We start from the raw sequence: 9,200 nt of genomic DNA on the forward strand, positions 1-9,200 counted from the left end.
GGGGGCGCAGTGGGTTGATGAATAGGGGCAGAGTGTATGGATGAAGGAGGGCACAGTGTGTGGATGAAGGAGGACACAGTGTGTGGATGAAGGAGGACACAGTGTGTGGATGAAGGGAGCACAGAGTGTGTGGATGAAGGAGGGCACAGTGTGTGGATGAAGGAGGACACAGTGTGTGGATGAAGGGAGCACAGAGTGTGTGGATGAAGGAGGGCACAGTGTGTGGATGAAGGAGGACACAGTGTGTGGATGAAGGGGGCACAGAGTGTGTGGATGAAGGAGGGCACAGTGTGTGGATGAAGGGGGCACAGAGTGTGTGGATGAAGGAGGACACAGTGTGTGGATGAAGGGGGCACAGAGTGTGTGGATGAAGGGAGCACAGAGTGTGTGGATGAAGGAGGGCACAGTGTGTGGATGAAGGAGGACACAGTGTGTGGATGAAGGGAGCACAGAGTGTGTGGATGAAGGAGGGCACAGTGTGTGGATGAAGGAGGACACAGTGTGTGGATGAAGGGAGCACAGAGTGTGTGGATGAAGGAGGACACAGTGTGTGGATGAAGGGAGCACAGAGTGTGTGGATGAAGGAGGGCACAGTGTGTGGATGAAGGAGGACACAGTGTGTGGATGAAGGGGGCACAGAGTGTGTGGATGAAGGAGGGCACAGTGTGTGGATGAAGGGGGCACAGAGTGTGTGGATGAAGGAGGACACAGTGTGTGGATGAAGGAGGGCACAGTGTGTGGATGAAGGAGGACACAGTGTGTGGATGAAGGGAGCACAGAGTGTGTGGATGAAGGAGGGCACAGTGTGTGGATGAAGGAGGACACAGTGTGTGGATGAAGGAGGGCACAGTGTGTGGATGAAGGAGGACACAGTGTGTGGATGAAGGAGGGCACAGTGTGTGGATGAAGGAGGGCACAGTGTGTGGATGAAGGAGGACACAGTGTGTGGATGAAGGAGGACACAGAGTGTGTGGATGAAGGAGGACACAGTGTGTGGATGAAGGAGGACACAGTGTGTGGATGAAGGAGGGCACAGTGTGTGGATGAAGGAGGACACAGTGTGTGGATGAAGGAGGGCACAGTGTGTGGATGAAGGAGGGCACAGTGTGTGGATGAAGGGGGCACAGAGTTTGGGAACCACTGACATAGTGGAAACCCCAATATTTATGAGAACCTACCAAATCCGTAAGGGTTAGTAATATCACATTGGCCTTTGTGATGTAACAAGCTACTAGTGAATTTATAGGTTAAATATTGGTTCAATTTAGGGTGTCAAGAGAGGGGGTTGTAGGTACAAAGGCCTGTCTTAAAGAGTCTAAGTCCTGGGCCAGCCTTGTGGGAAAGTGGCGAGCGGGCTAGGACAGGTCGGGCAGCTGGTGCTGGACATATGCTGCAGCCCACACATTAATCACATGACAGCCACGGATCACATATGCTGCTGCCTCATGGAATCACAAGGCTTACAGTGACTTACTGACATGGAGGAGGAGACTAGCTGGCCTGATCACATGCATAACCCAGACCCGCCAGATAACCAGTAGTCTTTACAACATTAGGTAACTAATACTGTAGTTTAACTTTTTCTGTGGCTGTGGGGTGTTTAGGAGAAACTCCTGTACCGTGGTTGAACTCCCTGTCTGCTGCCCTGGTGCAACACACAGAAGGGCCTCCTCCAATGTGTTTAAGTAATGGATATACTTTTATATAGCTCCAGACACAATTATGCGTTATTCAAGGTGTGAATGGGAACTTGGAGAACAGTGTAGGAAGGGAGAAACATTATAAATTAAGTACTGCAGCCTAATTAATTGGTGTGTGGCCGATTCTACTGCTTAACTATGCAACATAAATACTTTTGGCCACATATATGGGTTGCCCCTATTAGATGAGTAGTAGGCTTCTGGACTACATGGGGGCCTGTTAGACTGAAAGATGACCGCTCTCACAGGCTGGTAGTGGTTATCTTCAAACTTTACTTCTGGTATCCCAAATAATGGTCTAATTGTTTTTATTATTATTATCATCATCATCACCATTTATTTATATAGCGCCACTGATTCCGGAGTGCTGTACAGAGAACTCATTCACATCAGTCCCTGCCCCATTGGAGCTTACAGTCTAAATTCCCTAACACATACACACAGACACACACACACACACACACACACACATAATTATTGAGTAATGTGCCCATTTTGCTGCCACGCACTAAGTTGTATGTGGCCACCTGGCTGATATCGCCAGAGATGTTGGCACATGTGTGGCTTGAATAATTCTGAGTGACATAAGGATAAGCCCTCCCTGCCTTAAATACATGAAAGGCCCAATGAAAAACAGGGAGGCACAGCAGGGGAAATTAGCCCCAGCAGGATTAGCTTAGGTACAATGCGCACGTGCACAGCTGCCCAGCTAGCTGGGTTGTGGCGGAGAATTACAGAGTGTCCCGCCCATTTTCATAGTGATGGCCGGTACGAAAACCGGAAGTGATGTCCCGGTCATGACAAGGGCTGGGACGAAAGCAAGGGGCAGAAGAGTCACCGCGGCTCGGCACTGCCGCGGCTCGTGACATATCCTATTTAGATCTAATAGCAACCAGATGTCTCACAATCATTCTGGAATATCTATCTGTGATACAGAAATTTAGACACAACATAACTATGTTTACCATGTAGGATTTGTACAACTCTTAGATCTAGCAGTCAATTTCCATGTCTCCTGTCTTGGATCAGTTATCTCAAATCTTCTAATTTGTACCAGTTTTGATAAAAATCTAATAGTATTGCCTTTGAGATGGAGAGACTACTGTCCACAGTCTCCTTCCTACCTATGCCTTGCCAATGTGATGGGGATGCAAAGGTAAGAATAATAACTGCCCCTTTTCCTTTGGCCACCCTCTCATTAAAATGCTGTTTAGTTGCTCCTTTCTTAACTATTGAACAATTAGCACACGGGGTGTCAGTGATTTATATTTCCTAATTTTTATGTTTTACTTTAATAAATTTCTTGGACACATACGTATGAGTCTAGTAGTTTGTGTACACATAGGTTGTCCCAGGAGAGGCAGTGCTTCCAAGTTTTTTTTCTCTCCAATCTGTTCCGCTTTTGCCAATTAAAATATCAAGTTGTTAAAGCCACCAGATTGTTTCGAGATTTTGCGCCGTTAGAAAAGAAAACGGTTACTTTTGAGGATCTACAGTGCAGGCTTTCCCTTCAGAACCTTTCGAACATTGGACAAGTGGCCAACATCTTCTAAACCAAGCGTGAACTCAAAATTCTTCTCATCAGGATTGTGCTGTACTACATATGTTCTCAAACTTGAAAGGGGATTTCTACTGTTTTTGTCTCCTCAACTAGTATCAGTATTAGGCTGGGTACACACAACAGAAAATTTCTCCCGATACAATATCGTTAACAATTTTACCAACGACCAAAGTCCCTGATCAGCAGCCGATTCATGTTTACACACTATACACGTTTACAAGATTTACCTTCAGACCTGTGCTCTTCATCTGTCACAACCATCAGCTGAAAAGATTGTGACTCTGTAAACTCTATGGATATCTCACTACACGACATCGTTCCATAGAGTTTTTTAGTCCGTTTATAAAATCAAACGATACGATGTACTTTGGTACGATAAAACATGATCGTGGGAGCGTACACACTAATGCGATATCGGACCAAACAGTCATTTATCATTTGATTGGCACAATTATCAGGTAAAAAACCTGTAGCGTGTACCCAGCCTTTTCTGACGTACGCACCATATCCAAGTTACAGCCCCTCCTATTATACCTGACCTGAGTGAAAGGCTGAGAGCTCTTCTTGGATAAAAGTTCTGAAGATTAGTGATGCAGGGATGTACTTGGGAGGAGGGAACCACGGTTCTGAGAATACCCTTCCCGAGTATGATAGTCATTTAGTGAAGTTTTAAGAACTATCCAATACACCATCCATCGTTGTGCATCAGTATCTTTGCTGTGTTTGTAGTCGTCAACCACCAGTAAACTTAAATTAAAAAGCAAATTTTTTTGCCCATAAGTAAAAATTTGATATTTTGTCGAGACCACACAATTGGTTATAGTTTCTTCACTAGCATATACACACCATGATATTGCAAAGCATAGAGATGTGGCTTGACAGTGTTAGTAGTAAATGCGAGAGTCGCATCACCCTACAATATAATAATGTAATAAAGTGTTCTGTACACAGCAGAGAATATTGTCATCCGTGTCAATAAATGCAAAACTGCATTTACCATATAATATAATAAAATACAAACACAAATTAAATGCAAATATATACTATTTTACGTTTTAAAAATACATTAGGAATCTTCATTCCTGCTGCAGTCCAAGTGGAGATATCAATTAAGTATTCTGGAGTAGAGGGCTGCAACTTCATATAATTTACCAGCCACACTAATGAATTAAGTACTATCCGCTGGAAAGGTCAATCTGTAATTAGCCATCCAGAAGAGGCTAGATAGGGCTGCTGATGGTCATCATCATTGGGTCTCATTGCCCAACTCTCCAGACCCCCATAAGAGATTCGGTGTCTGCCAGGTGTATATACAACATATTGCATTGATGTGTACAGTCTGTAAGGCTGGGTACACGTTGTAAGGCTGGGTACACACTACAGAAAATTTTGCGATATCGTTAACGATTTTACCAACGACTGAAAGTCCTGTGATCATGCTGATTCATGTGTTCACAACATACAAGATTTACCTTCAGATCTGTGATCTTCATCTGTCATAATCATCAGCTGAACAGATCGTGACTCTAATCTCTATAGAGATCTATGGACACTGCTGAGCATACTCACAGCAGTATTGGCACAACATTGTTCCTAGAGATTTTTAGTCCGTATCGTTTAATTTGATTTTATAACCGTTGTGCTTTGGTACGATACAATATGATTGTGGGAGTATACACACTTATACGATATTGGACCTAACAGTAGTTTATTGTGCGATTGGCCCGATAATCGGGTGAAGAACCTGTATGGTGTATCCATCCTTTCCGTACGCTGCCTACGCTCGCCCACCCCCTTCTCTTCCCGCCAGTTGTCAGGAGTCATAAGTGTAGGAATGCAACAAAGTCTGTCGTATATTTGCAGATATGCGCAGTATGGAAATGGGTGTTTTATGTCGATAAAACAGACGTCCAACTCTACATGATCCCCCTTAATCTCTGATGATTGTCAAAAGGAAGCCATCTGTTTGGTGGTGGTGAAGGGGTTTCTGAGCTCCCTTTCAGGAAAGATGTTCTATGATGTTATGTACCAAAGAATTCTATATAGAGACATTACATGAAGCTTTTGGATACCTTGTACAATGTATTTCTTGGGTAATTTGTGTATATATAACACCTGGGGGTATATTTACTAAACTGCGGGTTTGAAAAAGTAGAGATGTTGCCTACAGCAACCAATCAGATTCTAGCTATCATTTATTTAGTACATTCTACAAAATGACAGCTAGAATAAGATTGGTTGCTATAGGCAACATCCCCACTTTTTCAAACCCGCAGTTTAGTAAATCTAGCCCCTGATGCCCATATAAATATATATGCTTCTTATAGGACAAGATTCTGTATTTCACAGAATTTCATCCGCCATTCAATGAACGAAGCTCATATGGGACATGACAAGCTAAAGTGTGTATAAGACTTTACAGTAAGTTTATTTTATAACAAACTGAATTCCTTTGTTTACTCCATAGCATTGCAATAATAAGCAAGAAACTTGGAGCTGGTCATCTTATAGTAAAATAGCCCAGACTGAAAAGTATGAGGTCAACAAGTATATTCAAAAGTAGGAGCTTCTATACCATGTGGCTTCTAATGAAGAAAGTATATTCTCGGCATACCATATATATGTGATAGTATAATGTACACCAGATTATTACTATTATTATCGTAGATTTGTAGGCACCACAGTGCTCCGCAGCGCCGTACAGTAGGGAAAACAGTACATACATAAAACAAGGACATACAAGGTAGACAAAATAAACGCAGACTTGAAAACAAAGGGTATGAAGGACCCTGCTCATTAGAGAGCTTACATTCTAAGTGGAAGAGGACTGAAACAAGAGGAGCGAGTGTGGCTCAGAGTGAAGATCGGGACAGCTGTGAGAGTGCATTAGTGTGAATAATGTTAATTTTAATAATTGTAATAAGTTGAAATCAGATGTACCATGTCATGTTACTTCACTGTAGAATATTATATGGGGGTTAAAGTGTAATTTTCCCCTTTAATAAACCTCATAAAAACACACCTGTATAGTAGCCTGAAGGATGTTAATTGCCGATTGTCCATGTTAGGCATTGATAAAAGTATGAGTATAGTTAGGGCCCTTGCTCACTGGCATTGCGTTAAACGCTAGCGACACTGCAAGGGAAGCGCTATCGCGTTTGACACATGGAGGTAAAAGTGTGTATTCTGACGCCAGTGGGTAAGGGCCTTAAATACTTACCTCCACTGTTATCTTTAAACATTCTTTTATGTATTCTTTATTTTTTTACTTTTGATATGAACACAGCGCAGGCTTACATATCACGGGCGAATACACAAACTCCTGCGAGTGCCACTTTTACTTTAATTCAGATTTCTGTTGTAGTTTTATTACTTACGTCCAAATGTATTTTTTATTGTTAAACAATTACTAAATAATGGCAAGTTGTAAAAGTAACCCTGCTTTACATTAGGTGTAATACTCCTAAAGTTATCAATTACCCCCCAAAAAAAGAACCAGTCATTAAAAATCAATATTTTAAGTATTTATTCTGCCAATGCATTTCTTATACAAAAAGGTCGCACAAACATAGGTGTGTAACAGTTAACTAATACATTAATATAGAAGCTTCAACATATAAACTAAAATTGAGAGAGCGAAACACAATTTGCAACTGTTACTTACAAGTTCCTCCAATAGGAGGCGCTCTTGTTCCATTTACTGGCTGAGCAGCCAGCGCTGTATGCCGGACTCATGACTGTCTAGCAGTTATTTCGTTTCAGACACAAATCTTACAAATCCATGGACCCTGACCAATAGGTCAGGTCTATATACAATAATGTACAAGTGTGTATGTATAGAATCAGCAAGAATCAATCTTAACCTATGCAAACTGCTATTGCGGAACGCATGTCCCCAACACTTAGGTTTCCAAAATAGCTGGAGAGATGCAGGTTGACCTTGCCTGGACTAGCTAAACAATGGTTGTGTTTCTCATGCAAAACCTTTGGCGGTCATAAAAATGACTAATGGTGTTTGTTACTGTTCAAAAAACCAAGAACATAATACCTGTGAAAGTATAACATAAATAGTTTATATGGACTTACAACAGCTTACTATCGACGACTGTGGGCAGCCATGTTTGTCTCCGTGTGTGTGGCTTTATACGGCAGATGTAAACGCATATCGATGGTCTAACAAATCTGTTACATCATCATTGATAGTAATAGGGCAGATTACTTATTGATCCCAGCCGGGGCCACAAGACGGCATCTAGACATCCGCACGCAGTCGCGCTCGTTTTGCCACTGTTGCCAGTCAACGACATGGGCAAATTAAGTACAAATAGCGTCAATTTATGGATTGGCTCCTGCTTGCCATTACAATAACCCAAAAAATATTTCCAAGGTAGAATTTTGTACAGTAAATAAGGCTGTCAGGTGTAAATAAACTTTGCACCAAGGAGGCCAATGAAAAAAAAGTTTGTTTGTGTTTATGGAAGTCTAATGACCACACGATGGTCTTGAAATCAGATTTAAACATCTCCGTGCGGTCGATTCAGTTCCAGAACCATCTGCTGGTGAAATGTTTCAACTTATAACAGTGTAAAATTTTTTTTTTTATGTACGGTATATGTTCATTTTATTATGTATATATAAACACACTTAACTTTTTTGCCTTTATACTTTCTGCTTATATTTTATGTTTCCTCATATACTACAGTACTCACAAATGGTCTAATAAGGCTACCATTACCTTATTCTTTCTGGTGCTTAAACCCCACCAGGTGCAGTATTGTACATGTCTACCCCCGCCCTCCCCGCTGGTCCCGTGGACACTGAAGAACAATTGGCATCGGACGTAAAATGCAATCTGCTTACACTTTAAAACTAAGTGTAACATGACAAATATACATGGACACATTTCATAACTTAGTCAGAAATAGGCATATATGTTAAAAGGAAGCATGGAGGGTACTAATGCAAACACTCATGTCTATAAACGAGCTCGCTATCCAAATTATCTATAGTCTCTGCCCCACTGCCTTTTTATAAGCAGCCACAATGGTATTCCACCACTGAACGCACAATGTACGGGCATTGCCCACCACCTGCATAGAAACCAATTGTAGGATCTTCTATCTTCCTAATACACACAGAGCAGGGCTGGGTATCACTACAGCACATTTACTATCCTGTAGCATAGTAGGCTGTGTGGAAGTGGTTTCCGGGCACGCCGGGCTCTGCGCTGTGTATGTACGCCAATCATTTGGCGTAAGAGACATAACGACAGCATGAAAACTTGAATGGTTGATTACAGAACACAATGGCCAGCACTTGGCTAGTTAGCAAGCGTAAATATAGCTTCAAACATTTAAATAATATACTGGTGTATTCTCATGATACATTAAATGGTTTTTGACCTATCCTTTTGCTGCCCATCCATAGACGGAGATCCATCCCCCAGTAGGCTGCCATATAATCCAGCAGCTCACAGTGGAATACTTCCAGTCCTTAACCAGAGCTGAACAGGAGTATCCTGTCATATGGGAGTTTAGTTGCTAGATAACCGCTAGTTATACCTCTCAATGCTCTCATTGCATTATTCGTTTACAGTCATACTTTATGTTACACCCCAGCGGTACATTTCTGTATTTAGTAAGAAGAAAAACTTTTTAAAAAGTCAAAGGGGGTATATTTACTAAACTGCGGGTTTGAAAAAGTGGAGATGTTGCCTATAGCAACCAATCAGATTCTAACTGTCATTTATTTAGTGCATTCTACAAAATGACAGCTAGAATCTGATTGGTTGCTATAGGCAACATCTCCGCCTTTTCAAACCCGCAGTTTAGTAAATATACCCCAAAAATATCTTTCTTGTACCTCCTCCCTAAGTAAGTAGGAGAAGCGGCTGCACCAATGTTTTGTCCTGTCTTTCTGTCCTCTAGATTATCCCAGGA

General features: G+C 41.9%; 1 protein-coding gene across 3 annotated transcripts in view; it reads right to left on the reverse strand.

Annotated features, from left to right (window-relative positions):
* Positions 1-9,109: 9,109 nt before the first annotated feature.
* The window catches only part of CPNE2 (copine 2), an 85,153-nt gene continuing 85,062 nt past the window's right edge, over positions 9,110-9,200 (reverse strand). For all 3 annotated transcript variants that reach the window (XM_075188965.1, XM_075188964.1, XM_075188966.1), the window contains exon 16: positions 9,110-9,200. This exon is cut by the window's right edge and continues 1,161 nt beyond it. The gene's annotated coding sequence lies outside the window, so the exon portion shown is untranslated.

The sequence above is a fragment of the Mixophyes fleayi genome, chromosome 10 (assembly GCF_038048845.1).
Source record: "Mixophyes fleayi isolate aMixFle1 chromosome 10, aMixFle1.hap1, whole genome shotgun sequence".
Classification (NCBI taxonomy): domain Eukaryota; kingdom Metazoa; phylum Chordata; class Amphibia; order Anura; family Limnodynastidae; genus Mixophyes; species Mixophyes fleayi.